This window comes from Anas platyrhynchos, chromosome 2 (assembly GCF_047663525.1).
Source record: "Anas platyrhynchos isolate ZD024472 breed Pekin duck chromosome 2, IASCAAS_PekinDuck_T2T, whole genome shotgun sequence".
NCBI lineage: Eukaryota > Metazoa > Chordata > Aves > Anseriformes > Anatidae > Anas > Anas platyrhynchos.
In genome coordinates, this window is record NC_092588.1 from 97992723 (window position 1) to 98018539 (window position 25817).

Here is a 25817-nt window from a genome sequence, read left to right on the forward strand (position 1 = left end):
TGCAACTGACTGCACACAATTATTACCCACTTGCAAATAGAAAAGACTGAAAAGATACAACAATAGTTACTAGAAAGGAAAAGTAGCCAGTTTAGAATCTTTTCCTTACAGCATAAATGAAAGAAATTTTCCTGTTATTAATGTGATCTGTTCTTTGGTGTTGAACGTGACAATTTCGTAAGTTACCAAGATTCATCTCAAAAGTAACAAATGCCTAATGAACTCTATTTGCAAGTTGTTCAAAAATATCACTGAGTTTGGAAGACAGCAAGGCAGTGACTGACTTAAAAATTAATATATCTTGGCAAGAAGTGATAAAAAGAATGATATTGAGCTAGAAAGTAACAATCTATCTGCATCGGGTTATATCAATTCATATGTTGATGTATTTAATAATCAAATGTAGATGTGCTATGAAGGAAATACACTATTTCCTGCTAAAATCAGTAGACTGGGAGACCAAAAATGAGAATTTTAAGTGTTGGTTGACTGAAAAGTGTTGTATTAGCAGTAAATAAACTGAATGACTAATTAGACTTGTCACAATAGGACAGGAGCAAATTGTCACACACCCAGTATCAAGACACGTATTTTTTCTGTTGTTTTGGTTTGGTTAGTTTGGTGAGGTTTGTTTTGTTGTTTAACATGGCAATAAATTGCAACTAAGGATGTATATAAATGTCTTTTTAATCAAAATATTGTTACAAAAAGTAACCAGCAACACCTTAAAGGTAAAGTACTGCCAAAAAACAAATTTGACAAAAAAAAAAAAAAAAAGGCAAAAGGAGCTTTTAAGATGTTAGAATTGAAAATAACGAACTCAAAATATAGCTCCTCTAAATTTACAAGTTAATAACTCCATCTATAGATTATTGTGATTTCTAAGAAAAAGAAAAAAAAAAAAAAAGCCAATTGCAACTTCCTGTGACACATTTTGTGTGTTACACAAAAGGAGAAAACAAACCAAAAAAAAAAAAAAAAAAAAACCACAGCATTTTTTCTCACTTTTTCTCACAGCAGTTGTATCTCACTTTAAAACAAGCAAAATGTATGAGGCATACCCTAATCATGAATGTAGATCTAAAAATAACATCCAAACCCTATGAAGTCCAAAGGAAAACTAAAGCTTCATTATATAGTGGAGCTGTTGGGTAAAATGGTAGGTTTGTCTCAGGCATTTCTTTTACTGTACATTATACTTTGAAGCCACTAGTATCTACTTTATTTAGAGACTGCCATTATCAAATACAGTATCTGGTCACACAAAGAAAGAGTACCAAAAAGAAAGTGCAATAGAAGTAAGAATTACTGCCTTAAAATTCTAGCATGATCTGAAATCAGGGACATAGATACTAGAATACAAAAGTATATTTGATTAAAAGCTATCATTCTATGTTTTGGTGAAAGCATTTTTATCTAAAGTATATTTCAGGCAGTGCTCCCAGGCCATTGCCAGGGTAAGCCAAAGGTGTGTTTGTAAGAAACAGAATCAGACCTATCTTAAGTCAGACACCCAGGTCTCCCAAGAAGTTCACAGAGGTACCATCACTGGACCCAAATGCTTTTAACATTCCTTTATTCTCTGTTTTTTCTTTGTTGTCCTCTGGTATATTTCTAGAGCTGACATATTTGTTACCCCTTAAAGAATTAAAGCCTTTTAATTCAGATCCACAGATTTGCAAAACAATTTTTCTGCCTTCAATAATGCAGTAGCTGCCTAAGTACACTCTTCAAACTGTTACAGCATTTAAATAAAAATAAAATATTTTTTAAAAAAACAACAGGACCTAGAAAAACATTATTTAGTAGAAATTTACATATCCAAGTAATCAATAAATTACCTTTTCCAGCCTCTATCTCCTGCAATTCCTGAGAATTCAGTGGATACAAATGAGATCTCTATAGTGTATCCATGTTCTCCTTTCTTTTCCTTATAAACCATGTTGATCTCAGTTCTTCCTGCTCTCTAAGCTACCTGGTAAAAAGCTATCTTTCTAAAGTTATTGTCCTTCTAGCAGATGACCCTTGATCATCTTCATCAGATGATCTTCAATGTATGATCTGTTCAGTATTGATGAAAATTGTCATCAACTGAAATAATTCAGAAAAAGAGCCCTGGGTTGTTTATAATTAAATACTAGAAAAAGTAAAGAATGAACTTTTAGCCATTTTTTCAAAAAATGTCTTTGTTGAAACAACAGTCGTAAGTTTCACAATGTAATTTGATGGACTAGTTCTCTAGACCTTTCCTTTCAAAATGAGCTTCAGAATGCAAAAATTTTTCATTGCTAGTACTGTGCCATGGGGCTGCAATTCTACACCAAGACTCAGGGGGGTGAGAAAAAAAAAAAAAAAAAAAAAAAGAAAAAAAAAATTCAAGTAGCCTTACATTAGAAATGAAATTTGCAGTGTGTTTAAAGTATGCAGAGAAGGTTTGCAGTCTGACTTGTAAGCATAAACTGTACATATCGAGTCCTTACAGCAAGCTTTTAAAGTTCTGCAGGAGCTGCAAATAGCAGTGAGGCCCAAAACAAAGCCAAGGAACACTTGGAACTTCTGAGAAACTGAATGTCAACACAGTATCATTTATGAAAGTATGCAGTTAATTCTGAGAAGCTGCCTTGCAAGTTCCAGTCCAAGCAATGACTTTAACAGGTGGCTTAACTGCTTTTCCTGCCACCCTTCTTGAACTAGTTCTATTTTGACCATTGAGTGAAAAGCAACAGCCAGTGTAAATCTCCTAATCCCTCACTCATGACATTTAAGCAGACAGTGTTGTCATGATTCACATTAAGTTTCCATTAAAGGACTTCCCTGCTTTAAGTATTTTTCTGTGAAAGTTTACAATGCTAACACAGGAAAATCATAAACAGGCAAATGGGCTGGAACTCCAACAGGAAGCTGTCACCAAGCCTTTGTGAGAAACTGAGTGTCGGATGATATCAGGAGGTTACCGATCAACAGAAGAAAAACCAGCTCCACATAAATTCTCATCTTTTCGGTCTGCATGAATTCCTGCTGTTTTCTGACATGTTTATTGTTTCAAATATTTAATATTACAGATCAGAGTAACTGAGGAAACCAGGACACTCTGGACAACAGAAAAACAATCTAACACAAAGCTTATTGTCAAATAACTTTACCTTTTTTGTTTTGTTTTGTTTTCCTGTTCTGAAGCCAATAATTCCAGGTATCGATATAATTAATAGTGCGACTATGTAAGAACATATTTAGCATTCATATTACAATGGCAAAAAAGATACAGACGGCCTGCACATCCAAAAAGACTGTTCCAGCCTTAAATTCCAACTGGGTGCATGAAATAGTCACATGCATAAATCCATTCCTACCCAGTATAGCAGTCTACTGATACTAAAACACATTCTGGAACCTCATTGACTTCAGCAGCCTGAATATCACAATCAAAATGGATTACTGATGAATTGGATCCTCATGCCACTTTTTCCATCATAAAATGTATCCCAACAGATTCAGAGGTTTAAATGACATTATGAAGATAGATATGACAAATGAAGATGGATTGCTGAAAAATCTGGTCCCCATTCATGTACATAATAAACATTAGACTACAAAATGGGATTTTCTCATCATTGATAGCTCTTAAAAGGTACTTATACTCTTTTTTATTGGCTGCTGCTGTTTGCAACATCTGAAGTAATAGTTGAAAGTAAATAAATAAATAAATTCCGACTGCAGAAGGAAATACTGGATCACTACCATAATTTTAGGAATATGTGTCAATGAGGCTTACACAATCATACAAATGTCAAAATTTCAGTCAATTCAGGAGTATCTCCTTTGATTCTACTCAGGAATATCTGATTTATTAGCATCTGGCAATTGTTATAATTTGGTAAAACAAATTATTAACCTGACCAAAACCTATGCTTAATTTATGAAGCATGATGAGTTAACAATCAGATAAGATTAGAAGTAAGCTTCTTCTACTGTATTCTACTTCATCAAAAAACACTAAAGTTGTGAGACAAGGGGATGAAAGCCTTAGTATTTTTCTTGCATACAGAGAATTCTTTTTGTTTCAAGTTCATGCATACTTCAAACTGTGTCATAATCAAATATGAAGGAAAGCGTAAACAGTTTTAGTAAATCTGTAGATGTCTCTAATATCCATAGCTATTGGAGAATGGACACATCTCTATGAGTAAAGTGGTCATCTGATTCTTCCCATACCATTAAAAATAAATGAATAATAAATGAATAATAAATAAATAAATAAATAAATAAATAAATCTCTTTTTTTGTTGTTGTTGCATCTCAGGATCTATTCAAGTAACTCAAGGACTTGATTCACCTCTCTATTTGCTTCAGTTTCTTCTAACCAACAATCCAATACTATCTTTTTAATCTTTTCCTTAAACATGGAATTTCATAGTCTCTAACATGGTTTACCATTTAAGCTCCTTAGACACACAGGAAGTGCAGGATGGCTGGTTGAATAAATGTCTTTAAAATCAGAAAAGAGATCATTCCCATCATTGATGGGAAGCGAAAATTATATCAGCCCAATTTATGCTTGCTCAGTCAGAAAGATATAATCAGTTCCTCAAACTTAAAGTCAGGACAATACAATACAAACCTAGCACCAAAGTTTTTTTGTTTGTTTTTTAAAGTAATTTATCTTAGTAGTTTTTAGTTATTTATGCAGAGCAAATTTAAAGAAAAATTATTATTTTTTCATTTTTATCATAGAGGCTGTTATAGTAATATAATTGTCAAGAAACATATGGATGTTACATTCAAACCTCAACCACGTGGCTTCTTGCAAAAGGCTACAGTGGTGAGGAATGTTTTGACTATATAGCATTTCTTGAATAAACAGGAACAAAAGACCTTTTCCTGATAAGACTATAAATCCAGAAATGTTGATGATGATATAGCTTAGCAACAGATGAAAGAGGATTAATTAGAAATTTATATCTTTATATACATATATATTCTACTTAGAGCATCCATTCAGTAGTGTATCACATGCATCTAGGATAATGAGAACAAGTCAAAGTAATACTGTCTAGAACCAGAGCAAAGTTTTTATTGTGTGCTCAATGCACCAAAAAGTATAGAGCTTTAGCAGAGACAAAAAACAAACAAACAAACAAAGAAAAAAACTTTCAATTGGCTTGCACAAGCAGGAAAATTGTCTTCAAGCTAATTTATGCTTCAAGAGCGGTTATGAAAAAGTAACTGTTTTTCCAATTGATTTTTTGTTTATCCTCCGCAATAGTTATTGTTTCCCCATAGGACAATATTGTATATAACCACAGATCCTTTTCGTGCTTTGTGTCTAAGTCCATAGGCCTACACAGAGAAGATCAGTCAGCCTAAATCTGAGTCTAAAATATGATCAAAACAAAATGTACACACACAAAAAATCAAGTTCAAAACCACAAGAATTATTAGTTCTGCTTGTCAACTACATTTTAATAGTATTTACGAGTCTAATTCTGAAATTGTTGTGAAAACTATCTGGCAAAAAAAAATAGCTATAACTTATAAGGGAAAAACACACAAAAATGTAAGCAATCTTGAGTGATTTTCAACAGCTGCATTTTAAAAACAGGATCACAATTGCAAGTGCATAAACTCTGATGAAAACACTGATTTATTTTTAAGTATGTTGTACTTGGAAAATCATTATGAACTAAAACAAGGCAGAGCTGAGCAATGGAAAAGAAACTAAAAGAAGTCCATATGGGTTTCCATCTTTTCACATTTTTCCCAGACAGATCCTGCTGCCCTCACTGTTCCTTTCTGTGCCCCAAAGGGACTTTCCCTCCCTCTCTTGTATTCACGCCACCTTCAGTACAGAACTCAAAAGATGTGACTCCCTCCCTTTCTCTCCCTTAGGGCTGATTACCCATTTGCTTCTCATTCAGATCCTTCCCAAAGATAAATAAATAATAAATAAAATAAATAATAAATAATAAATAAAATAAATAAATAATTTTTAAAAAGCTGTGTGGAAAGCACCTGGTAACAGTCAGTAGGAAATATGTTATTTTTCATCTGTTGGAACTTCATCTCCTTCTCTGTCAAAAGCGTGACTCCCTGCTGAATGTCTGCATCCACTTGGATGGGATTGAAGACAGAAGTCTCCGCTGAAGATGGGCCCATTAATAAACAGGGTTCTCTCTTAGTAAAACAAGGTGTCCCTTCTCCTCCCTGTGTTTTTGAATATGCATAGCTGTCATGCTCAACGTTTCCTCTGAAGAAGTGCAAGTGTATTTTAGTAATATTGTAGGAATGCCTAAAGTACCAGGGTCTGCAAGGGATTCAGTTAGCTTTCAAGCACATCCCCCTTGACTCCGTGAAGCCAAGGAGAACTTTTAGTCCAACAGACATCACTTAGTGTATTTAAGGCATCTCTAAGGCTAAAGCAGAGGAAGAACTCTCAATTGTTTTCTTATGGTATCTGTCTGTTCCTTCTAAGACCCATTTTAAACACAAAAACTGGTGTCTCAAATCCTGCCTTTAGAAAAGAGACACTGTGAAAGTAATCTCATATCCAGTACAGTACAGCATCACAAAATATGTATGATCCAATAAACAGATAAGTTGCTGTATATCTTAATTTAAAAATAAATACCTAGGTTTCTCCTGGAAAATAATTACTCTAATGTGTAATTTTATGTTGTCAGCAATGAGAAAAACCATTTATAAATTAAAGACATGAAAATACCAAATTGTGTAAGGAAAAGAGATCATAAAACTGGGTTTCTTGTTAAAAAAGAAAATGCTGGCTTCATCAGAGAGTATCAAATGTACAACAACAAAAAAATCAGACTCAGAGAGAAAGAGAAAGAAAGAAAGAAGGAGGAAATGGAAGAAGGAAAAAGAGAAACAAGAGCTTGCCTCTGTAAGAAATTCTCTGTGGTATCTCAACTAACATATATCCGTAACTGCAGTCCCCTCTTTACTGTTCATGGTACTGCCAACGTGAAACAAGTCAGCAATTGGCAATAATGCAGCCTGATGAATAATAATCTGCTGTACAGTTTCAGAAAGGAAGAATACTGAGAAAGACAATAGGGAAAAAGTAAATCCAACAGAAAGCTGAAGATACAGGGTTTGTTGTTGGCAACCCACTGCTGTACCTCAGGAGAAAACTGCTTTCTCGCTTGCTTCACTAACAGCAACAGACATGCACAAACAACAGTAAGAACAAGAAACACTTGAAATTTTGGCTCAACACCATACTTCTGGGTGGTGGGAAAGTGCCATGATATGAGATGGGCAGCCAGAAGGTGCTTTACATTGTGCAGCCCCAAACATCGCGTGTGAGATACTAAAAGACCTCAGCTTCTGCCGAAATAATTTTCAAGCACTCAGGATCAGGCCTCTGGCTGTCCAGTGCCAGATGTTACACAACACATTCCTGGAACAAAATCAGCATAGATGAGAAATGCTGTTTAGGACAAGACATAATGGGTTATGAATCAGGAGCACTGAAGACAAGAAGCTATTCTCTGTTCAAAAAGACGTATTTCCAACATGTATTAAACACACCAGTAAAATAGTGACTGCAGCTTTGAAAATATCACTGCAACCATTTATTCCACTTAACGTACCACCTGTATGACGGAAAACAAAAATATGTGAATACAAATGGAAAGTAAAATTTTACCACAGTTAAGTATACCACACACAGAGACCTTTTCATACAACATTATCAGCCAAAATAAGAAATGTCAAAAATTATAATGTCAGTGAAATCTACTAATAAAGTTATATTTCATCAAGGCTAAATCCAGTGGAGACAGCAATAAAACCCTGGTAAACAACCTTAAACTAAGCTTCAAAAAAAAAGTACTATTTTTATTTCATTCTTTTTGCAGTTAATTGGAGGACCAAATTAAGGTAGTTTAAGTCATCTAGCTACCTACAAAGCAGGTGCAATCAAGTGGCTAAATCCTAAAGTACAGCTGTGCAATTAAATAGCAGACATAAATTTGTACCTACAAAATTTGAAATCATCTTTCAAAAGCAGGACCTTGACTTGCAAAATAAGAGATCCTTATACTTCATGGTCAGGAGGCTTTTCTGTTCAAAAGAAATTTGAAACAAACAAATAAAATAATTAAAAATGAAAACAACTTGTGAGAGATACATTAGTAACAGGTATGATTTTTTCAATTCCCTTTAATCTGCTGTGTAGCTTTATAATTAGATAGATCTGATCCAAGTGAGGCTGATTAATCCATAAACCTGATTAAAGGAAAACTTTAATTGAGGTTTCTACTCTCTGCTCTTTGAATCAAGTTATTAAATTAATTTCTCCCATACCAGCTCAGATGTAATATGCTTGCCTTTTAAGACAGCAGATTTATAAAACTATGAATGTTTCTAGAAGTCTCTGGGCAAGTTCAAACATGTGCTGCCATCCAACCTGAAGTTGAGCAGGAGCCCCACCCCCAAAAAAAAAAAAAAAACAGCCATCCCCAAATCTCAGTTAGATCAGAACTCTGAAGTTATATGGGGAGGCTAACTATGGAGTCTATTTGGCTATTCTTCCTTCCTAGATCTTTTCTTGATATAGGTCTTTGAACTTCTGCCCATGCTAAGCCTGTGAATCAGTGTCATTTACAGCACTCATTAAGATAATTGAATATGGTAAAGAGGAAACATATACAAGAGATTTTATGTAGAGAGGAGATTTATATATATATATATATATATATATTATATTATATTATATTTATATATTAATATATATTATTATATTATATATTATATATATTATATATTTTTGATATATATATATAATTAGTATATATATAATATATAAAATATAACACAACTGACCACCTCAAGCTTAAGATGAAAAGGAAAAAGGTTTTTTGTGAAAAGGAAAATTAAACTGCACAAATATTTCTTTGTCTTACTCTCATTTTGTCTTCATGTTTAATTTAAAAAATAGTTTTATGTACTTCACCAAAACATAAGAGAAAACCACAGATTTATAGCATGTTGTATAAGAGTAGATATGAGGACTGCAGATCAGAATGGTTAAAACAACATTGCTTAAAAACAACTTTCCAGTGATAGTCAAGGGTTTTGGCTTAAAACACTTCCATGTTTAAACCAAAAGAAAAGACTAAATATTTACTGAAAAACTAAAAGAACGGCACTAGCTCAGGCCTCGTTTCTGCAAACCACCTGTCTGTGAATAGTACCATTGCTTATACACTAAGTTATTGTCATAATTGTATGATCAGGGGCCAAAATAAGTATAATTATGCTACACTGTTTAAAAATCCTGGTTTTGATATGAAAAACATGCATATAAATTGTTAAACTAGAAGTGGCTACATATAAATAATTGATCCAGAAAGATAGAATTTTGAGTCTTCAAAGTTTTTTTTGTTTGTTTTGTGTGTTTTTTTTTAGTATACATATACATTTTAACTTACATATTTATTTTTTTTATTGTGCAGAACAAGATGAGAGAATAAAAAAATTCAGATAAGAGAAAAAATAGTTAAAGAATATTCAGCCTTTGTGGTGACAAGATATCATTCTTTTGAGAAAAGGCTTTGATTATCAGATGAATGTCTAATGGAGAGTGCCCTTAAAGAAGCATTTTTTCTCAAGATAATTTCTGTTTAGAGAAAATAAAACTTGTTTGAATGAGTGCCTTTTAGATGCATAAACCTAATAAGACACAGCTGTACTTTTTCCTTCTCCAAATAAATAAGTTTAAATCAGACTGAGAAAACAATAGTTAAAAGTCTAAAAGACAGAAAGGAGAATAAAAGGAGTTATGATGAATGCATTTTAGACCAACTTTCTCTACTAATAACCATATCACAAAACAGGTAGATGTTACTCAGGAAACAAGTGACTAACCTCTTAAGTGGTTACCCACCTTGCTAGAACACCAGAAGCATGAAGGGCCCACAGAAAAAAATCAGGTAAAAAGTGGGATTAAAGAACAAAGAAATTTGATGCAACGTTGCAGCCACAGATATCAAGAAGTACGGTCCTTCCCTACCTGAACTGATGATGATTGCTTTGTGTATAGATGTCGTATCTATACCTGTACAGCTACACAGAGACTTGACAAATCTTACTCCTCAACCTTTGAGGAAAGGAGAAGAGGCTCTGAAAAGCCAATGAATGAAACACAGGCAAGGGAAGCTTTTATGTAAATGATACATGGGTTCCAGTCAGATCTAAATCAGGGCTGCTAAGAAAAACAGTATCCCTAAAAAACTTTCTGACAGGAATTAAATTATTTTTTTTCCTAATGAGATCCCTTGAAAAATCCAAATCGGATAGAAAAGTTTTGCAATACCAGATCAGCATTCTAGGCATTTGGCAACTATTGAGTAATCCACTCTTTAAGAACAGTACATGGCTCCTGAAGTGCACAGAGCATTTAATTAAAAGTTAATTTCTTCGACAGAAAAGTGTAAAATGATTTTTCACCTGAGCAACAAAACAAGAACCTAAATTTAAAATTATATATAAGTGAGGCTTTCAAGATTTGTCCTTGTATTTGACTAAACTTCCAGACAACAACAATTCCTAAATTTAATCATTTCCTGAATTTTGTTATCTATAGATATATACACAGGTCTATGCTTTGACAAGATGATGCAATATGTGTCCTCATTGATTTTTGCTGTGTTTGTATCAAAGATTCTTCCACTAAATAACAAATGTAAACATAACTGTTGCACAAAAGCCAACTCAATCTGAATGTCAAAATGCAGCTAGGTATCCACAAAATAAAAAGTTGATCAGTATTTGCTAAATCTGTTGTTTTGTTTATAGACCAATAATCTATTTATTTATAGCCATATATGAGAGAAGTCATAGAGATTAGTAAAAGGTAAATTAATACAGTACCAAGGACAGCCAGAAATAACTTTTATCAAGATGACACATCTCTGGTTTTGCAAAAGCTGATCATGGCTCATACTGCAGATACATCTTACAAATTCATCTTACATTTCATTTCACTGATGAAGACTATTTTTGCCAGCCACTCACACGGTAACGTAGCATTTATCATAGAAGAATTAAATCTTTTTAAACTCAAATTGATCCAAATCTCTAAAAAATAAAAAATACACCTATGATAAAGCAATGTAAAGTACTGATAAACACACAAAAAACATTTCCCTTAAGCATCATAATGTAGCAACATTTCCTATTCCAAAAGGGGAAAAAAAAAAAAAAAAGAAAAAAGAAACTACCATGTAGGTGTGTGGGTAAGATCAATAATGAGGTTTAAGATGAAAATATACTTTTTGAGTTTTACTTGAATGTGGGAGCACACAAATACATTTTGTACTTTAATGATCTGTAATGATCTCATTTAACTGGAAATATCCAACAGAACTGTAAGATGAAATATTCTAGATGAAAACAATTGCATCTGCAAGGCTTTTTACTATAAGACTACATTCAATTTAAAGCAAAACAGCATTGGCAGAATTTTAATATTTGAATAAGCAGAAATCAATTACAGAAATGCTTTAGTCAGAACCATGAGTTAAAATTAAACAGCATGTTTTGTTAACTCTGTTACCACTATCTTATACATATACTGGGTGCACCTACATTACCATTTTAATTTGAGGTTGTCCCTATTTTCTGTACTTTGATTCATATCACAGAACATTCTCAAACAATAAAGATGAGACTCCTTTTAGATGAAGCAACACTAGAAAATATACTTCAACCAGTAATGGAGTCCATTGGAGCAGATTAGAGAGAGTTGGATATAAAACATCCTGAAATATAGATAGTGTGAGTATCAAGCTCTCCACAAAGTCTCCTTCCACAGATTTTTTTTTTTTTCTGCTCAGCACTGTGTGGATATACATTACAATTGCTATTTAGACCACGTAAGTTATGCCTACTGTCATATGCACTTCCATTGAACTATTGCTGAATAAAATGTATAAATAGCACAGAGAACTTCCTGTTACTTCGCCCTGCTCTTTGGCTTCTAAGCTTAACACAGTGTTTTGTCTCCTGAGTAACAAGAGGACAGAGATAACCTGCTGATTCCACATTTCCAAAAACATAGTAAAACTGCATAAGCAATATTGATTCTCAGACAGTCAACTGCACTTTTCCAGCCCTTGTCTTTTACCTTTCCGGGACTGGCTCAAACATTTTTGCAGCTGTGTGAGGGGCTCAGAGAACAGCTTGATGTTAAACTAGATGATTATGCGAGCATGGTATGGTAAGTCCCAAAGCAAAGGCACATTCAGTCATGAATGCCTGAGCCTAGAGTCCTCTCCCAGCTACATGTGGCTCCCTGCACAAAATGCAGAGGCACTGAACTGTCATATGCAGGTATCAGGGTGAGCTGCAAAACAATACATAGAAAGATACAGGTATCTTAATCAGCCTTTCAGTTAATTCTTCAGAGGAATTTGTTTTTTTCACTAACCATCCAGAAGCTTAGGATGCTAATTTAAGTTGAAGCTTGAAACAAACGTTCACTTTTTTTTTAAATACCGGAATACTTTGTTAGGTGCCTAAAGTATGCAGTCAAAATACAGCTCATCATGCTTGACCCAAATTGCATTTAATTCAAAAAGAAAGCCTATCAGTGGTATTAATGGCCTTGAATACATTGTATATATCCATATACTACTATGTTAAGATAGAGTAGCCAAAAGTAATCAAATTAGTTTAAGGAAGGATGTCATCTACTTTCTCTGTACTGAATTGTGAGGTCAGGGGAACAGAAGTCTGACATTTGGAATCACTGGAGCCAGTAGAAAATTGTCTTCCCTTCTTCTCTTTTTTATACATGCTAGGAATCTGGTAGTGTTGACATTTGGAAAAGGCAAAAGTCTGCTTCTTTCTAATTCTAATAGACTGGGTCAATAACCTGACTATCTTGATAAGCATTCCAATTATGGATCAGTAGTTCTAAATAAATCTCATAAGGATCTAGATAGGGAATTCAAAGCTATACAGGGCACAAACTTCCAAATAATAAATTATATCTAAAATAACTCAGAAGATCATTCCAGACAAGATTTAAAATGTTCATAACTTAATAAGACATTTTTGTTTAAAGGTTTAATGAATGAAATGTAAGATACTGGCAGCTTTGCCTCATTCCATTGCTGTGAGATCAGTGGAATTAAATGGACAGAGGTGGGGGGACATGTATTTCAACTGATGTAACCATGAGAATTAAAAGTACCTTATGAATATGGTTAGCACAGTTTTCATTACACTGTATATATTTGGCTAAACACGTATTCAAGTTCCAAATATACCACTTAACCATACTACAGATCTCTGCAGATCCTCCAAGGTCAGTAAAACTCAAACTTTCCTATTCACACAACTATCCTCTTGAATCAGACTGATCAGTTACACTCATTAACAAAACTGCACTTCTTGTGTTTGGTATTGTGTTGCCAGTGTCGGCAATTTCCATTCCTATCAAGCCTGCCTGTCACCATTTTTCCTATCTCTGTTAAATACACAGTTTCTAATACACTGTTCTAAAAGCAGGGCAATGATTTGAGACAGCATGGTAAAAATAATTTTATAATCTGCCTTAACACACACTGAAATGCATTGAAAATCCATTCAGAGTCTGTTAATATTTAGCCTCTACAGAAATGAATTTCGTAAGTGTTCAATACAGTTTATCTCTGTACAAACTGATCATAAGATTTTTCACATTTAATTTTAAAGCACTGCTTATCAGCAAGATGACATATATCAAGGGCTCCTCTAACCAAACACAAGAGACTGATTCTGACCTCACTTAGACTGATACTAACTTTAAAAAAATGAATAAGGTTTTGTTATCACAATCTAGGCAAAAGAAAAGATGGGCAGAGCCTATATCACTACCTTGCCAGTGCCAGTGTTTCTATGACACTGATCATCAAAAGACCTGATAAATGAGATTATTTATCACTTGCAGCATCAGTTTTCTTCTGTTCCTTTAGTAAATGTGAATCAATTACCAAGATGTTTTCTATCAGTCATAAACCTATATTGGAAAACAATGTAAAATTTTTACAAATTTCTTAAGTTCAGCCCAATATGTGACAAATTTCTTTGTGCTGGAAGAACTCTAAAAATACTGACTCCAGTTTCTACTGGGATGGCAAGTAGAAAGAGGTGTCAAATATCACTGGACAAATGGAACAGTTAGGAATGACAGGCAGATTTTTTTTTTTTTTTTTTTTTTTTTTTTTTTTTTTTTTGTGAGAAAGAAGATGCACAAAACAAGGGAGTGCATCTTGTCTATCAAGATAATCCTGTGGAAAGTTCTGTGGATTATTTTATATATCTGCACAAAGACAGCAAGCCTCTTGGGATGTCTCTCATCATAAGCCTGCTAATTCTACTTCAATAGTGCTTGCCAAGAACAGTCTCCCCTGAAACTTTTACTTATGACAAAATCAGGCAATACACATTACTCAATGTGCATTGCAGATTTTAAAACCCGTCCTGTTTGCTGTAAAAACAAAGGTTTTCTTTGTATTTTAGAACAAAGCACATCACCATGATTCTACACTGAGGGCAACATATATCTAGCAAAATTAGCCCACAGATCTCAAATGACTCTAAAAGCACATCTCAAGAATTCAAATAACCTCTATTTTTCTGTGGTAACAGATAATCATGAGCAAGCACACTTGAAATATCCACTTTCAGAGAGCAAGCTGAATATTTTGCAATTTAAGAATGCAGAAGAAAAGCTCCCTCCATCCTCTTTTCTGAGACAGAAACTTAGTACTTCTAAGAGCTGGCAGAGAAGAAATTACAAACATTTGCACTCACAATGCTTTTTTAAAATAATTTAAAATAATTTTAAAATAATTTAAAAAAGGGGGAGGGGGGAAGGGCTAGGGGTGGTCTTCTCACCCAGAACTACAGGGCCCTCAACAGGGAAAATGTGAAGGAAGAAAAACTTTAGGAGTAAAACCACAGATAATTAAGAGGTCAAATAATTGTAGGCAAAATATACATATACTTGTATATATAAAATCTGTGTTTGAAATACAGCAATTTAAGTGGAAGACTGAGAATTAGAACATGTTTATCCTGTATGAATTTCAATAAACTTTTGTCTGCTTTTCCACAAATATATTCCCACTCTTCTTTAGAAACAAGTCTGAGCACACTTTGAAATTCTCTACGCTGTGAGCAACATGCATACTTAAAATTTCAGCTTGCTACATTTTGGTTATTTCTTTACAATTGCATTAGCTAATGTTATTGCTTCTGTTCTGTGATTCTATGAATGATCCCTGAACTGTGACACCTGACTGTAAGAGACTAAGCAAGCAAAATCACCTTCATGCACAAACCTGAGGTGTGCTTCTACAACACCTTCAACAGATTTAGCTGATGCCTAACACGTGGATGCCCATGTGAGACCTCCTGCTTCTATCAACACTTTTGGCATACCACTCTTTCTGGTAACTGATAGGCAATGCTAGGCTCTGGAGGGAATGGTAACCTTGATAGATGTTGATCTCAACTCTTGTAGAAATTATCCTGAATTTCCAAGAAGAAACAAAGGGATGGTAAATATGAATAAGGCAAGATTCGTTTTGGGGAAAATACACACTAATCATTAACTGAATTAATGTAATAATGCATTTAATTCAATGACCTTTCTCTATGTGTAATATAGTAAATTAAATGTGATATATTTGTATAAATTCAGGAACATCCTATACTTTGAGAAATGGTTACCGAATAAAATTCAGACTGCAAAATCTCAGAACTGAATATGCAAGGCAACCCTGATATATAGAATCATAGAATCATAGAATATCCTGAGTTGGAAGGGACCCTTAAGGATCATCAAGTCCAACTCTTGACACCGCACAGGTCTACCCAAAAGTTCAGACCATGTGACTAAGTGCACAGTCCAATCTCTTCTTAAATTCAGACAGGCTCGGTGCAGTGACCACTTCCCTGGGGAGCCTGTTCCAGTGTGCAACCACCCTCTCTGTGAAGAACCCCCTCCTGATGTCAACCCTAAATTTCCCCTGCCTCAGCTTAACCCCATTCCCGTGGGTCCTGTCACTGGTGTTAATGGAGAAAAGGTCTCCTGCCTCTCGACACCCCCTTATGAGGAAGTTGTAGACTGCGATGAGGTCTCCCCTCAGCCTCCTCTTCTCCAGGCTGAACAGGCCCAGTGCCCTCAGCCGTTCCTCGTACGTCTTCCCCTCCAGGCCTTTCACCATCTTTGTAGCCCTCCTCTGGACACTCTCCAACAGTTTCATGTCCTTTTTATACTGTGGTGCCCAGAACTGCACACAGTACTCGAGGTGAGGCCGCACCAGCGCAGAGTAGAGCGGGACAATCACCTCCCTCGACCTACTAGCGATGCCGTGCTTGATGCACCCCAGGACACGGTTGGCCCTCCTGGCTGCCAGGGCACACTGCTGGCTCATATTCAACTTGCTGTCTACCACAACCCCCAGATCCCTCTCTTCTAGGCTGCTCTCCAGCGTCTCATCGCCCAGTCTGTACGTGCAGCCAGGGTTTCCCCGTCCCAGGTGCCGGACCCGGCACTTGCTCTTATTGAACTTCATGCGGTTGGAGATCGCCCAGCTCTCCAACCTATCCAGATCCCTCTGCAAGGCCTTTCCGCCCTCAACAGAGTCCACAACTCCTCCAAGTTTGGTGTCATCAGCAAACTTGCTCAAAATACCTTCTATTCCTACATCCAGATCGTTTATAAAAATATTGAAAAGTACCGGCCCTAAAATGGAGCCTTGAGGCACCCCACTGGTGACCGCCCGCCAGCCTGACACAGCCCCATTCACCATAACCCTTTGGGCCCTGCCCGTTAGCCAATTGCTCACCCATCGTATGATGATTTTATTTAGCTGTATGGTGGACATTTTGTCCAGTAGGATCCTATGGGAAACCGTGTCAAAAGCCTTGCTGAAGTCCAAAAAAATCACATCAGCTGGTTTCCCTTGGTCCACCATACGGGTGATCTTATCATAAAAGGAAATCAGGTTAGTTAGGCAGGACCTACCCTTCACAAACCCATGCTGGCTGGGACCAATGCCTGCTTTGTCCCCCAAGTGCGCCTCAATAAGTTCGAGAACCATCTTCTCCATGATTTTACCAGGCACTGACGTGAGACTGACAGGCCTGTAATTGCTAGGGTCTTCTTTCTGACCCTTCTTGAAAATCGGCACAACATTTGCCAGCTTCCAGTCTACCGGCAAATGTGGGCAGGACGTACGGCAGTCTCCAATTACCTTTGCCTTTATAAGTGTAAAGTTTAAATAACCATTAATACCTTCTGCACTACTACCAAGTAGCACAAGGAGAGCACTGAAAGAAATTCGTTATTCTACAGAAAGAACGTAGAGTTTGAGTCAAGGTTTGAGAATAAAAGGAGAAACTGGGAACAGAAGGGGAATCAATTCAAAACAAAGATGATCAACAGGAAAAATAAATCTGAAATACAGATCTGATGGGTTACCACAGGACAGCTGGATGCAGTTACTGGAAAAAGAAGTCATATTTGGCTAAATAGCGTATGTTTTCTAGTTTGCCTATGCATTCAAATACACAACACAGGTCATGATGTATTACATTACTATAAATATCAAATATTGAGGATTCAGAAAAGAAATTTTGATATACTGGATGTGACACATTACTTTAATTCAGTCTATAATTGTCAGAACAGTACATCAGAAATCAAACAAAATTTAACAGGGGTTCATGTTGTGTCATTATTTAGTCTAGTTACATTAATGTATTACACTTTGAGTTTCTGACAACTCCTCTGAAAAACCCTTTTAACAAAGGGAAAAGAAAGAAAAGAATGAATTGTAATTTAATTTTAGAGCACTCCAGCTTGATTTCTAGTCCATGCTCAGATGTCTGGAATTCAGCCAGAATAAAAACTGTATTTTAGGGAAAATGAACTAATACAGCCCATGAACAGTTTATTACCCTAAACTTTAGCTGTTGGCTATAAATATTCTAAAATGTTAAAACTGCTGCTCAAGGATATTTATGTGTTGGCTTAGCTTCATGTTCGTGATGGAGCCTTGACCTATTCTCCATTTGATGAAACCAACAAAATGCTAACAAGGATTGGAGAAGCAGCTGTCCTAATGTGACATTTCTTTCAGGCTTAGTACCAATTCTACTCTAAGAAAGACCAAATACAGTTGATAAAGACTGGAGGGTGTTTTCACTTTGTCTACTATGCTTCTTCGTGAATCCAGTGAGACTACATATACTTAGCAGTGTATGTGCTTAAGAACATTTTTGGATTAAGTCCTATGTCCACAATTTTAGAGCTGTGAGAAAATTGCCAGGAAAAAACATAAATGAGTTCTGGCACAATGGACTGAACACAAGAATAAACAGGCTCACCATCATACACAAACCACCGTCCGTGGTGGCATAAAAATAAACTAGTATTTCCAGCAGTGGCTCATTATGCAACACAACTGAGAATAACTTTACACTTCCACTTAATTAGGCATAGCACACAATTTTAAAAATTTGAATAACATGCTGGCTTCTTCTCTCAGTGCTCCCATTGAGGGTTGTGAATATGCTTTAGCTATTCTGGTTGCAAGTCACATAGTGGCATAAGCTAATGTAAGCTTTCCCTATTCCCCTCTCTAACCTTGAAGCAGCATTCATGATACTGCATTTGTGTAGTGAAAGATCCAGGGAGCTGATCAAGTCAAAAGCTAAGATGTAATTTCATATTACACTTATCTTGATATACCTATGGCCTACTGCCAAAATGGATAATTGTGTTCTTCTCCATGCACCATGATGCACATACCAACCTCTGCTATAGCAGAGCTATCAGCTTTGCATCTGTAGACCAAGACACATCTCACCATCCCCATGAAACAATAATCTTTCCTTTTGGTGGTCTAACTATAATGGATGAAGAGTAAGGTAAAAAACGCAGCTTGAATGGCATTTGGGGCAAGGTTTCAACCAGTTCAGCTCCCTGAGGCTGCTTTGTCATATAAACAGCAGCACTGGCACCAGCAAAGTGAGAAGGGAAGCTGTCACTGCTTTATCTTCTCTTCCTCTCACCACCACTTGGTTGCTGGAAGGAAGAAAAGGTAAAGTAGCAGCAGCCCTGATTTTGGCACAGCTCTTTCAGATATAACCAACATGGTTTAATGTTAGATAACCTAGGTACTGCGAGCAGCCTACCTATGCAAAAGTTATCTTTTCAGATACATTTTGCAGCAAGCACTGAAGAATAGTTGCAGTGACTGCTTAACGTTGCTAGCAATGCAGGCTAGGTGCTAGATGCTTCTAGCAGAGCAGGCCTTCTCCCTGACGAGAAGGACCTGGGGGTGTTGGTTGATGGGAAGCTCAACATGAGCCAGCAATGTGCGCTTGCAGCCCAGAAAGTCAATAGTATCCGGGGCTGAATCAACAGAAGCATGGCCAGAAGGTCAAGAGAAGTGATTGTCCTCCTCTGCTCTGTTCTCATGAGACCCCATCTGGAGTGCTGTGTTCAGCCGTGGGGCCCCCAGCAGAAGAAGGATGTGGCTGTGTTAGAGCAAGTCCAGAGGAGGGCCATGAGGATGACCAGAGGGATGGAGCACCTCTACTATGAAGACAGGTGGAGGGAGTTGGGGTCATTTGGTCTGGAGAAGAGAAGGCTCTGGGGAGACCTTACATTGGCCTTGCAATACCAAAAGGGAACCTACAGAAAAGCTGGAGGGGGACTCTTCATCAAGGATTATACTGATAGGACAAGGGATAATGGCTTTAAACTAAAAGAGGGGAGATTTAGAAAATAATTTATTCCTTATATCTATTCTGTGAGAGTGGTGAGGCACTGGCACAGATTGCCTAGAGAAGCTGTGGATGTCCCATCCCTGGAAGGGTCCACAGTCAGTTTTGAAAGGGGCTTTGAGCAATCTAGTCTAAAGTGTCCCTGCCATACCACAGTGTTGGAACTAGATCATCCTTAAGGGTCCCTTCCAACCCAAACCACTCTATGATTCTAGATAGCATCCACAAGTTTTTACTTTTCATAACTAAAAACTTTGCTGCATTGTGGCCATAGAGAAGAGAACTAATACCTGTTTGATGTGGAACATTTAGTGTCTTCTGTTTTTCTCATTTTCTACTGTGCTATGTTTTCCTGTCCTTTCTTACCTTTCTTCTCTTTCACTTTCCAGCCTACAGTGGGAACTCTCAAATAGTTGTGGTATTAAATTTCTAGCGGTTGCCAATCTCAAAGCAACAAGTTGTTAGTACTCATGCACACAAAAAAGAAAATGTGACCATATATTCTGAAATATTAAAGAATAAAGCTAAACAAGAACAATATTTTCATGATAAACACAGCCACAGGAAGGCTCTAACTTTAACTGCATAAAAGCTCAGCTTCTCATTTTTACATATTCTCCAGGATGCTAATACATAGCTATGGTACTGCACTGTGTTACACGGTCCATCACTCTGTCCATTATACTAAGGGTACTAGACTTAGTGAAGAAATCTATATGACAATTATCTGTGACTCAAAAACAGAAAAATCACACATTCAATTCATTATTAATATGAAAGTAAGGTTAAACTTTGCAGAGGTATTTTAAAGAAAATTAAATTAAGTGTTCAGTTTTGATTAAATAGTAATTTATTTGCTGTTTTACTAAATAGGAGCTATAAATTGAGCTTAAAAAAAAACACGTCTGGCCTGACTGGTGTCACAACGATTTGACTCTACTTATTCAGGAAATGTAGCAAGCTAAGAAATACGAGGTTTCTGTTGTGTTTCACCTTGGTCTGTCAGGCAGCATAGTCTGTAAATAATATGTAACTAACTAAAGCAAATATATCCTCATTATGTAGTATAGTACAGTTGTTCTGAGGATGGCAGGAAAGGAAACAGACCTAGTTGTAACATCACTCCAGATAGTACATCCTCTGTGTTCCCAAATATTTTGGAACTTTATCCCAATCCAACCCCTTTCCCCCTTCCCACCCCCACCCCCTCCCCAGCTGTAACTGAAGATCTAAACTCGATTAGCCTTATACATTGGCATACTACTCAAAAGCACTAAAGCATGGACATAGATTTACTCCATGCAATCAAGGGATGGTAGGGTGCACTAGCATTGCTCAGCTCAGAGTTTTGCTAGTCATACGCTCCAGTACCTATTACAAAATACAACACTTAGACTGTTTTTCATTCCCTTTACTTCAGCCTCATACTCTACTTTTGGAAACACAACAGTATGCTTAACACTAAATTGGCAAGGGGGGGACACAGCAACCTCAGGAAGGGAAGTACTGGAACTGGTGAAAAAGTAAATGTGAGGATACTCTGTGGAGCATGACAATACAGAGTAACGTAGAATTAGAATGTGTTTAGTAGAGATAGCTGTTATTTGATAAGACTGATTAAAATCAGACTACCACAGGGAAAGTAATAAAACTTCATTGTTGGAACTGGTGATTTTAATAAAGGCTACTATTATACTGCTGCCTGTGCTTTTTGTGAAAATCTTCCTAAAATGTGATATTGTTTGGTCCCAAGGTACACTGCTATTCTTTAGGAATAACATCCAATCGTCCTCCAATCACCCTCTCCCAACCTTTCTGTGATTGCAGCGAACTCACATCAGTTCTTAGAGCCTAATATTTTGAATTCTGTTATTGTAGTTGATGTGTCCCTTGACCAGAATGGGTCAGACAACCTGCATTAACTATAGTCAAACTTACAGCATCATAAACTACTACATTGAATTTCCCAGTGAAGTTTCAAATACAGGACACATTTAAGCACTGGGAGCAACATGGTCACATGCATTGCATCTCACAGTCACAGATAATAAGAACCAAACAGAGAATCAAGGAGTTTGTGAAAAGCCATCAGCCACGATAGTTGTGACAGCACATCAAGATGAAGGTGAGGCCCCAAAAGACATTACTATTAAAAATAAAATGTGATCTTCTGTGAACTAGGCATACATTCACAACATGTAACTGTGCCACCAAGCTTTCAAACAACTATGGAAGAACTCCTAACACTATAGCATACAAATTGAAAATAAGAATTTTATCATACATTTTCAGTAAAATGACTGGTTTTAAAAGCTACGGCCAGAATGACTGAAATGTGTACTGCTCCAACACATCAGAATAAGAACTGTCTCTGTCTTAAAAGTTACTGTGCAACTTTGAGCCACAATAGACTATCAGGATTGGGGGTATAAGCCTCTTTTGAGACATGTCAACACCCGTATACACCAGTATCACAGCATCACCTACCCGTATGAACATGATAATTGTATTACCTTTACAGACAGCTTCGTACTGTAGAACCTCATTGGTACAGCAGCTTTGGGAATATTTCACTCTTATAATCAAGAGAAAAAAATCCAGACTTACCAACTCTGGAAATGTTCCTGTACTATTTTTAATATTATATAACTAAGATATGCTCTGGCATCATACATCAACTGTATTACCGCTAGTGTCCATTCCTTGATGATGCATCACAAAGCTCTACCAATGCTCCAAGTGGCTTATAATGACACTGATAATTTCCACAAAATGACATGAAAACCTATTTGCACTTCCAGTAACTATCTCCAGCAAAAAGTATGTGGGATTGTGCTCCATCATTTCAGACATATCACCAGTTCTTTAAAAGAGTCAATGTTTCTATTCAAATCCTTTATTTTTCAAGAGGTTGCAGAGTCAGCACTCCAAAGAGAACTGATACTAGCAGTTCCAGGTACTTTTGTGTAATCCTGTACCTCAAAAGTCTTTTTTCTTTTTCGAAAGAAAGTTTAATCCTTTAGCTCATAATGTGGATGGCTGCCTTTTGGAATTTGGGGGGGGGGGGGGGGAGGGGGGGGCGGGGACGAGGCTGAAACACTAACATTACTTCTATAAGAATGTATTTTGGAAAATAACCTCTAACACCTCCACAATGTCTTTTTTTTGTTTTGTTTTGTTTTGTTTTTCCAGCAATAGTTCCTGCAGACCTAGACCTAATCTCCCTTTGGTGGCCAATGTTGACAAGCTACAACGCGAGTCTTGGCATTTTGTATAACCTGGAAAAAGACACCTGGAAAACCATTTTACAGCCTCATTCTGCATTTAACTAATACTCATATGATATGTCAAACATTACATTAGTACTAACTTTAAAATTCTGAGAAGGGTAGTGAAACTCAAAGTTTGAGGACAGAAGTAACTTTTGTTCTGTAGTCTGACATATATAACATGAACCATACAACTATAACTTGAAGTTTATGCATCAGACAAAAAAAATCCTTGGAGGTCCCAATGATATTTCAGAATTTACTAAAAGCTTTGGTACAGTTTTTCAGAAGCACAAAAGGTCAAAATGGATTGCTTGTCTTTGTTTTGTGCTATTGAACATGTTCCTTTCAATTACTTTTTGTAAATGAAGATGGATGGTGGAAGCAAAAAGTGTCTGTAGTCTCTTCTGCCTGCCAACGTAGTTGTCCAGGGCCATGAAAAGCTGAAATGAATTTAATAAAAATACCTCTCAGTCACTAAATCTTTCTTGGCTGGGAATGTTGAGTGGGCATTTGAATAATGTTTCTCTGTCCTTTTATTCTTTTTTTTTAATATATATAGTACCTTGTTAGAAACCAGAACAGCTTGGATTTTTTATATTTCTCAAAGAGTAATACCATTAACATCAAATACAAATGTAAATAATCATTAGCAGACAGTAATTTTTATAGACACCTCTACAATGTAAAGAAAGTGGCATAGATACCTGTGTACAATCTTGCAAGCCAATAACGATCTGATAAAAGAACTAAAGTGTGGAATAATAGACTAAACTAAACAACATACACAATGCAAAGTTATGCCTGTTCTGAGCAAAATGATGATTTTTCGGTTTAAAAAAATAGATCCAAAAAATTGCTTATAAGAGTCATTAAAGCATTATGTGAGAAAATAGATGCCTTGAGAAACAAGTTTTACTGAGTATTCGGTGAAAAGATCTAACTACTGGTAGATTAGAGAAAACAACAGCCAGCGGTTCATACCTACCAGAAACAAAGTGCTGGACATATTTGCACTGTGCACTTGATATGATGGAGAAAATAATTGGCATGGAGAAACAAAAACATTACAAGAAATCTTGTAAATATTAGCAAGGAAAACAGACCATTAACTTTCACCACTACTGAGGAAAAGTAAGCAGTAACAAACAGAAAAGAGTGATTAGACTGCTTTCTGTCCCGCCCATCTTCAATGGCAGAGGAAGACAGAGTGAATGAATCCTGGTGACAGCCAAGCACCTACTTCTCTTAAGCTTAGTCATTTAGGATAACTGCCAAGGAAGTACAAAGAACACCATTTAGCTTTTAGAACACCATAAAAAAAAAAAAGAACACCATAAAAAGCTTTTAAAGTTCTAAAGTTTTAAAGTTCTCTTGTTTTAATTTCTTCCACTGTGCTATGATTAATTTTTCTTACATATAAGATCCATTCAGAACTCTTAGCAATGTATTTGGTTATAGTTTTTATTTTCCATATTTAGCCCACCCTTTCTTATCAACCTATGTTTTGTTACATGTTCCTTACCTTCTACTGTCCATCAGTAATTCTCATGTTCAGAACCTGATAAAAATAAGGAAAGTCTTTTCATAGACTCCCAAAAAGCTGAGGATACAGTACTGTATCACTCCCACTCCCTTAACTGCAGCAATAGCAACTGTTTGCTAGTAATTCTAAGAATGTCTTGGAGTTCTCAAATCATAAAAGTGCACTGTGATCTCAGCAATTTCTGGGACATCCCACAAAACAAAGTATAAGGTACCCCTTGGTTCTTTGTTTCATTGACAGTCATGAAACAAACTGGAATTAGTCAGTCTTTTTTGTAAACCTTTGAAGGAAATGTTTTGTAAAACACTACCACAACCTTAGAGACGATCTCTTTACCCACTGCAGAAATATGGATAATACCTGATATAGTGTATTTGAATCCGCAAATATTAGAACATAAAAACTTGTTACTTTCCCACGTATTATATCACATTTCACAAAAGATGTATATACAATCTACTACTAAAGGGGAAATGGCACTTCATTTGGTATTGACTTAATGAAGGAATTCTCACATTAATCTCTTGAACTGTAGCGCTCTTTAGAAAAACAGACTCTGTGGAAAAGAAAACTTCCATAAATCTCTTCAACTCTCTCCAGGAAAATAGGCTTTTTGTAGCCGTCATTTTCTTTGCACCTTTTCTTGTGGAAACAATTAGCTCAGCAGTTTTAAAGTATTAGATGGGCCCAGCTTCAGGGTACTAGTATCTTTTGTTTCAGATGATAATGTCATAAAGAAAAAAACAAAGGATCTAGTCTCACAATACCACAGTATATCAGTGGGAAATACATAAGTGGACTTCTAATAAGGTTAGGTCTTGAATAAGCTTTCACTTAACCTGCCGCCATCATAAGGTTCAGTATTTTATGCCAGATTTGTTTCTGACTCGAGACTCTTTATTAGCTCAAGGACAAAATATTGTGTTGCAACTCAACTGCCAAAATGCTTGAAACCAAACTCAAACTGTCAAAGGCACAGTTACTCCTTCTAATTTCAGATAAATCCCACTAGTTGGTCCTTCAACAATTAAAAAAAAAAAAAAAAACACTTCTGAAATCAAACCTGTTCTTACTAATTTTGTCATAAGTCCAGAATAGCCAAGCTTCAGAAAATGTTGATTCAAAACCGTAGCCATGGAGAGCTGAGAAATCTGCATTGAGAATAATTCTGATCGATACACTCAGTTTTGAAA

General features: G+C 36.1%; 1 protein-coding gene across 7 annotated transcripts in view; it reads right to left on the bottom strand.

The window, feature by feature from the left end:
* BBS9 (Bardet-Biedl syndrome 9) overlaps window positions 1-25817 on the bottom strand; it is a 315416-nt gene that overhangs the window by 87465 nt on the left and 202134 nt on the right. Inside the window, exon 23 of one of the 7 annotated variants that reach the window (XR_003495378.3) lies at window positions 7999-8079. The exons of the other annotated variants lie outside the window; for them this stretch is intronic. The gene's annotated coding sequence lies outside the window, so the exon portion shown is untranslated. The remainder of the gene's footprint in view (window positions 1-7998; window positions 8080-25817) is intronic. 7 annotated transcript variants of the gene reach the window in all.